The sequence below is a fragment of the Quercus lobata genome, chromosome 6 (assembly GCF_001633185.2).
Source record: "Quercus lobata isolate SW786 chromosome 6, ValleyOak3.0 Primary Assembly, whole genome shotgun sequence".
NCBI lineage: Eukaryota > Viridiplantae > Streptophyta > Magnoliopsida > Fagales > Fagaceae > Quercus > Quercus lobata.
In genome coordinates this window covers 26,146,404-26,152,403 of record NC_044909.1, presented here as the reverse complement: position 1 = coordinate 26,152,403, position 6,000 = coordinate 26,146,404, and positions in this window count along the sequence as shown.

Sequence of the window (6,000 nt, the reverse complement as noted above, 5' to 3'; positions counted from 1 at the left end):
GGTGATTACGAATGTAAGGGTGAGAGCATGAAGAAGTACCTAGAGTAAGTAAAGAAAAGGGTGGATGACAAAGATTGTTCAAATCCTAAGAGGAGAGAACGAGCGAGCCAACCGCCTTGCCAAGGCCGTATCAGCAGAACACATGATCATTCCTAGTGAGGTACTTTCCTTTATAGAGTTTTTAACATTAATAGATCCCATCGATGTGCAGGAGATACGTTCTGAAAGCAACTGGACCACACCATTAGTCTCCTACTTGAAAAACGACACACTACCCGATAGTAAGGAGGCTGCAAGGAAGCTAAAGGTCCAAGCAGCAAAATTCATTTTGATAAAGGACATCTTGTACAAGAGAGGCTTCTCCCGCCCGTTCCTAAGGTGCTTAAGCCCCGAAAAGGCAGACTATGTCATAAGAGAAGTCTATGAAGGAATTTGCGGGAACCACTCGGGGTCACTATCGTCAGTACACAAATTGATTCGAGCAGGATACTACTGACCTACTATGCGGAAGGATGCCCAGGCATATGTCAAAGCCTGCGACAAATGTCAAAAGTTCAGCAACGTCATTAGACAGCTGACAAAAGAGCTCACCCCAATGATGGCCCTATGGCCATTCGCTCAATAGGGATTGGACATCATGGGCCTATTCCCAATAGTAATGAGATAGTTGAAGTTCGTAATAGTTGGCATAGACTATTTCACCAAATGGGTCGAAGCTGAAGCATTGACCACTATCAAAGAGAAGAACGTGCAAGTTTTGTTTGGAGGAACATTGTCAGTGGTGGCGCTACGTTCAGGTCAGGGTGTTCCTAGGAACACCCTGACCTGAAAAAAAAATATATATAATAATTAAAAAAAATAGGAACACCTGACCTGAAAAAAAAATATATATATATAATAATTAAAAAAAATATATTTGTTTACCCTTAAAAAAAAAATTAGGAACACTGTCAACCAAAATTAGGAACACCCTCAACCAAAAACGGATTCCAGGCCGAAACAAAAACTCTTGATTTCCCATAAAAAATAATGAAAATATAAACCTATAATCCAAACAAAGCAGATATAGATCAGTAATGGAGGTTGAGGAGACGTTGTGCCGGGTAGAGGCGGCTTGAGAGAGGAGCATGGAGGTGCTATTAGGGATGAACGATGCTTGTTGAAAGAAGCAAGGTGGTAGCATAAAATGATGCTTGAACAGAACATTGAGAGAGAAGAAAAGTTGTGACTAAGAAATAAGGACGAAGAAAGAAAAGAAGAAAGAAAAGAGGAAAGTAGATTTGAAGAAAAATCTAGAAGAGACAAGATATGTAAAGCACGTGTGAAGGAGGGTTAAAGCAAAAATGACACATAAGTTAAAATAAGAAAAAAAAAAGCCTTGGAGGTTTCTGGAGCTATAGGTCCATTGTTTTCTCTGGGCCGTTCTGTGCTTGTAAAGCTCCTGGGTCGGGTTTCTTTTTGTTTTTTCTTTTGTTTGTTTGTTTTTTTTTTTTTTTTCCTTTTGATTAATATACTTCTACTATTTCAGTAAAAAAAAAAAAAAAAAAAAAAAAAAAAAAAGACCTGACGGAGAAAACAAAGGAAAAGGGAAAAAAAGTTATTAAAAATTAAATTAAATTAAAGGGTGGGCCTTGGTTTATGGTTTGGGTTTTGACATGGGTATAATTTAAGGCTTGGGTTTATCACTTGATTGGCCCACTCAACTCTTAATTACATTATACATATTAATTATACACATAACAAATTATAGAAGACAATTAATAAACAAATTAAACAACTAAATTATGTTAGGCTAAACAATAATAAAACATTACATTATAAAAGACAAACAAATTAAATTATGTTAGGCTAAACAATAATTAATAATTTTATAATTAATGAAACAACAATATAACAAATTATAGTTTATAATAGACAAACAAATTAATGAAACAACTAAATAATAATAATTAATAATTTTATTAATATTTCAAATGAACTTATAGTTTATTGTTTATTCTTTTCCTAGAATTATGGACAAATATTTGATAAGAAAACCACGTAGAAAGCAATTGTAAACTTTATGTATTTGCGTGTTTTTTTATTGTTATTGTTGTCAATATACAAAATTTTCTTTTTATTAGATTGTGTAATTTATGCTTATTGAGGAATACCCTGAAAAAAAATTCTTGGAGCCGCCACTGAACATCGTCTGCAGATACGGGATCCCTAGAGTCTTGGTCTCAGATAACGAGAAGTAGTTCGACAATGACTCTTTCAGGGACTTTTGCTCATAGTTGGAAATAAAAAACCACTACTCTTCCCCCGCCCATCCGTAAACCAATGGACAAGTTAAGGTCATGAACCAATCCTTACTTAAAATTATCAAGACTCGGCTCGATGGGGTAAAGGGTATATATGGCCAGAAAAGTTGCCAAGAGTACTATGGGCATACATGATGACTGCCAGAACACTTATAGGAAAGACATCGTTTCGACTAGCATACAGAAGCGAGGCGGTTATCCCAGCTGAGATCGGACTCACAAGCTATAGGGTATACAATTATGATGAAAGAAGGAACGGCAAGGCCATTTGTCTATAGCTTGACCTAGTAAACGAAGTTAGGATGGTAGCTGAACAAAGACTAGCACGATACCAGGACCTCATGGCCAAGCATTACAACTCCAACGTCAGGCGCAGAGACTTCAACATCGAGGATCTCATCTTGAGGAAGGTAACAAGCACCAACAGAGATCCCTCCTAGGGAAAGCTCGGTCCTAACTGGAAGGGACCCTATAGAATCACTTAATGGCAGGGGAAAGACATTTATAACCTGGAGACGCTAGACGGACATAAGTTGCACCATCCATGGAACACTGAGCATCTCAAGAAATACTACCAGTAAATGACAGCATGAAGAGCAACACTCCTCATTTCCAGTTTATTTCTTTTAATTAATTTTTACCTATAGTACTTTCCAAGCCCAAAGGGTAGGTTTTTATCCTTTTTAAGAACAATTTTTTACTTATGCATGCTTTTATCATAATAAGAGGAGTTATTCAAACATGACTTGTGTATTTATTTGTCTCTACAAAGTTGCTTTTACAACAAAGTCCACAAAGTGGACGAATTGAAATTATTTGAGTCCACAAGTGGACGAGTTCATTATCAAGTCCATAAGTGGACAAGTTTATTACAAAATCTACAAAGTGGACGAATTGAAATTGTTTCCACAAGTGGACGAGTTTGTTGTCAAGTCCATAAGTGGACAAGTTTATCACAAAGTCCACAAAGTGGACGAATTGAAATTGTTGAAGTCCACAAGTGGACGAGCTCGTTATTAAGCACAAATGGACAAACTGAAATTGTTTAAGTCCACAAAGTGGACGAGTTCATCCCATGGGATGCCTTGAAATTATCAAGTCCACAAGTGGACGAATTTATCAAGTGGACGGGGTTATTATTATTGAGTCCACAAATGGACAGATTTATTACTAGGACCTCAAATAGAGCCCATTCATTATCATGCCTAAAGGAAAACGAGTCCACCAAAGGGACAAGTACATCTCAACATATAAGCACAAGATTGGATGGACATACGCATATCAACAAATAAAGATCAACACACATGCTAAGAAGGGCACTTAATATTGTCTGGAAATTGGACAAAGTACATAACAAGTTATCATTAAAAATAAAAAAGCTAAACCAAAGGGGCTCGAACGTCTTGAGGGTTCTCGTCATCTCTGGAAGGAAGATCCTGGGCGTCCTGAGTAACTTCATTGGATAGGATCAGAGGAGTGACGGGCTTCTCCATAGTAGGTTGAGTAAGGACAACACCATCATTTTTCGGATCCCGTTCTGACTGGGTGGAGTTGTTGGTCTCCTCAAAGATGGTGTCACCAGCTGGTGTTGACGGCAGGGGGTCGTCCATGGTGACCTTGGATAAATCCAATTGTTGTTAGACAACACAGGAGTTAATAAAAGGCTGTGAAGCCTTGAATTCTGTTACGGCGTCAGCCCTGGCTATCTGTACTGGCCCGAGAAGAGTCGTCAGCTCCTTCTCCAAGGACGCCTTGGCCTCTTGCTCTTTTACCTGCTGATGGGTCTCCTCCTTCAGCTTCTCATTCAACTCCGTCACCTCCTTGTTGAGAGTGCGGAGGGCATCTTTGTACTGATCTTGTTCATTAGTCAACGTTTCATTGTGCTTCCTAAGATGACTGATTACCCCTCCCTAGCGACGCACCTATCTTGGAGCGTCTTCATGTGCACCAAAGCCTAAAAAGGGAACACAACCTTCGGTTGACGAATAAACAATAAAGTAAAATTGTCTAGGAGAAGAACATACCTTGGAAAGGTCAAAAAGACCCGACGCGCCCAGGTCCTCCGTCTCCTGCTTAGCACAAGGATCCACGTCCATCTCCTTGATGATTGATTCAACCATCTCGACGGCGTATCCTTTGTGCGTAATAAGACAACAGATTCCCTGGGTGACGAGGCTAGTCTCCGTCATCAAGCCTTTACCAGCTTCGTGGCTAGGCTTGGGAGGCGACAACTGCTTTGGCTTTTTGTCACTAGCAGGAATGCCCGACCCCTTCTTCAGCAGACGATCATCCTTCCCATCGCTCTTCCGTTTGGACGTCCCCTTGGTGACATCCTTGGGAGCTGACGAGGAGGCCCCATTCTTCTCCTTCTTCTTCTTGCTCGCTGCGGCTGCCCTTACCAGAGCTCTTTGCCTCGCTGCTTCTAATTTTGCAAAGGACAAGAGACGAATGTTAGATAAGCAGACGCAAATAAAGACAATGGGAAAAAGAAAAGAATATAACTTACGTCGATGGGAGTATGCGTGTAGTCTGCAAGCTGCTGGCGTTGGCTCAGGACCTCCGCAATAAGCGTGCAAAGAATCAAGGGTAATTAGGTCCCTACACCTTCGTCCGTCAAAAGGCATCTCTAGAACCCAACGGATGAAGGCTTCTTGTTCGTCTGATATGCATGGACGAATGCTAGCTGAAAATAAGGAAAAATGGACGACATTAAAAACTTAAGACAAATAAATAAAGAAAAAAGTAAACATGTAGACAGTACTAAACCTGAATCTTTAACAATGCCCCAAGTATTTTCAAAACCATGAGGCATCGTCACCCACTCTTCTCGATGGCACACCCAATCCATCTCTTGAACAAAAAATATCTACCCTTCCAATTCCTATTGGAGTTAGGCATGTCTGACACCAGCTTAAGCTCTTTCTTCCGAGTGGCAAAATGGTATATCCCTTGAGATGAGATGATGTGTTGAGGCCTATAGCACCAAAAGAACTCGTCTAGCGAAAGTTGACGGTTCCCGCCTCTAAGACGACCTATAAGATCTCAACCCCAATAAGCAATTTGGCTGATGGATAGCCCTAGAAAGTTGGCCAACTGACGGTGTAGTGACATCAGTGGCCCTGCCGTAGACATAGCATCATACATGCCGACGTTCGCGGTCTTACCTGAGTAGCACTTTTCAAACTTCCCGGGTAGACGGATTGGGATATGGTCAGGAATTTGGTAATGGTCCTGTAAATTCTTAAAGACGTTGGTCGTCATCATCGACTTAAAGTCATTGATAGTCCACATTTTGGGGAGAATGAATGGACGAGTATGGATATCTCCTGGGCTTCCCGAGCTTCCTTCTTCAGAGGCTTTTCCATCAACTTCACCCTCGTCCTCGTCATCCTCTTCATCCACTCCATCACCCTCATCCTCACCCTCTTCTCTTTCTTCCTTACCTTCCACTCCATGACTTTCCACCTCGTCATCAGGAGAATGGGCCGACTTTTCCCTCTCTGACGACTAGGAAAAGCCCTCGGGCTTGTGACTTAATTGGAAGACTTCATCATAGCCCGCTTCCTCACGGATTGACGACTGTTCACTCGTCACTTCTCTAGACATCTATTCACCTACAAGCGACAGAGGTATTCTAAGAACCTAAGTTGATAGCCTCTTTACAGAATTAACGACTAACTAGAAAAACGAAAATAAA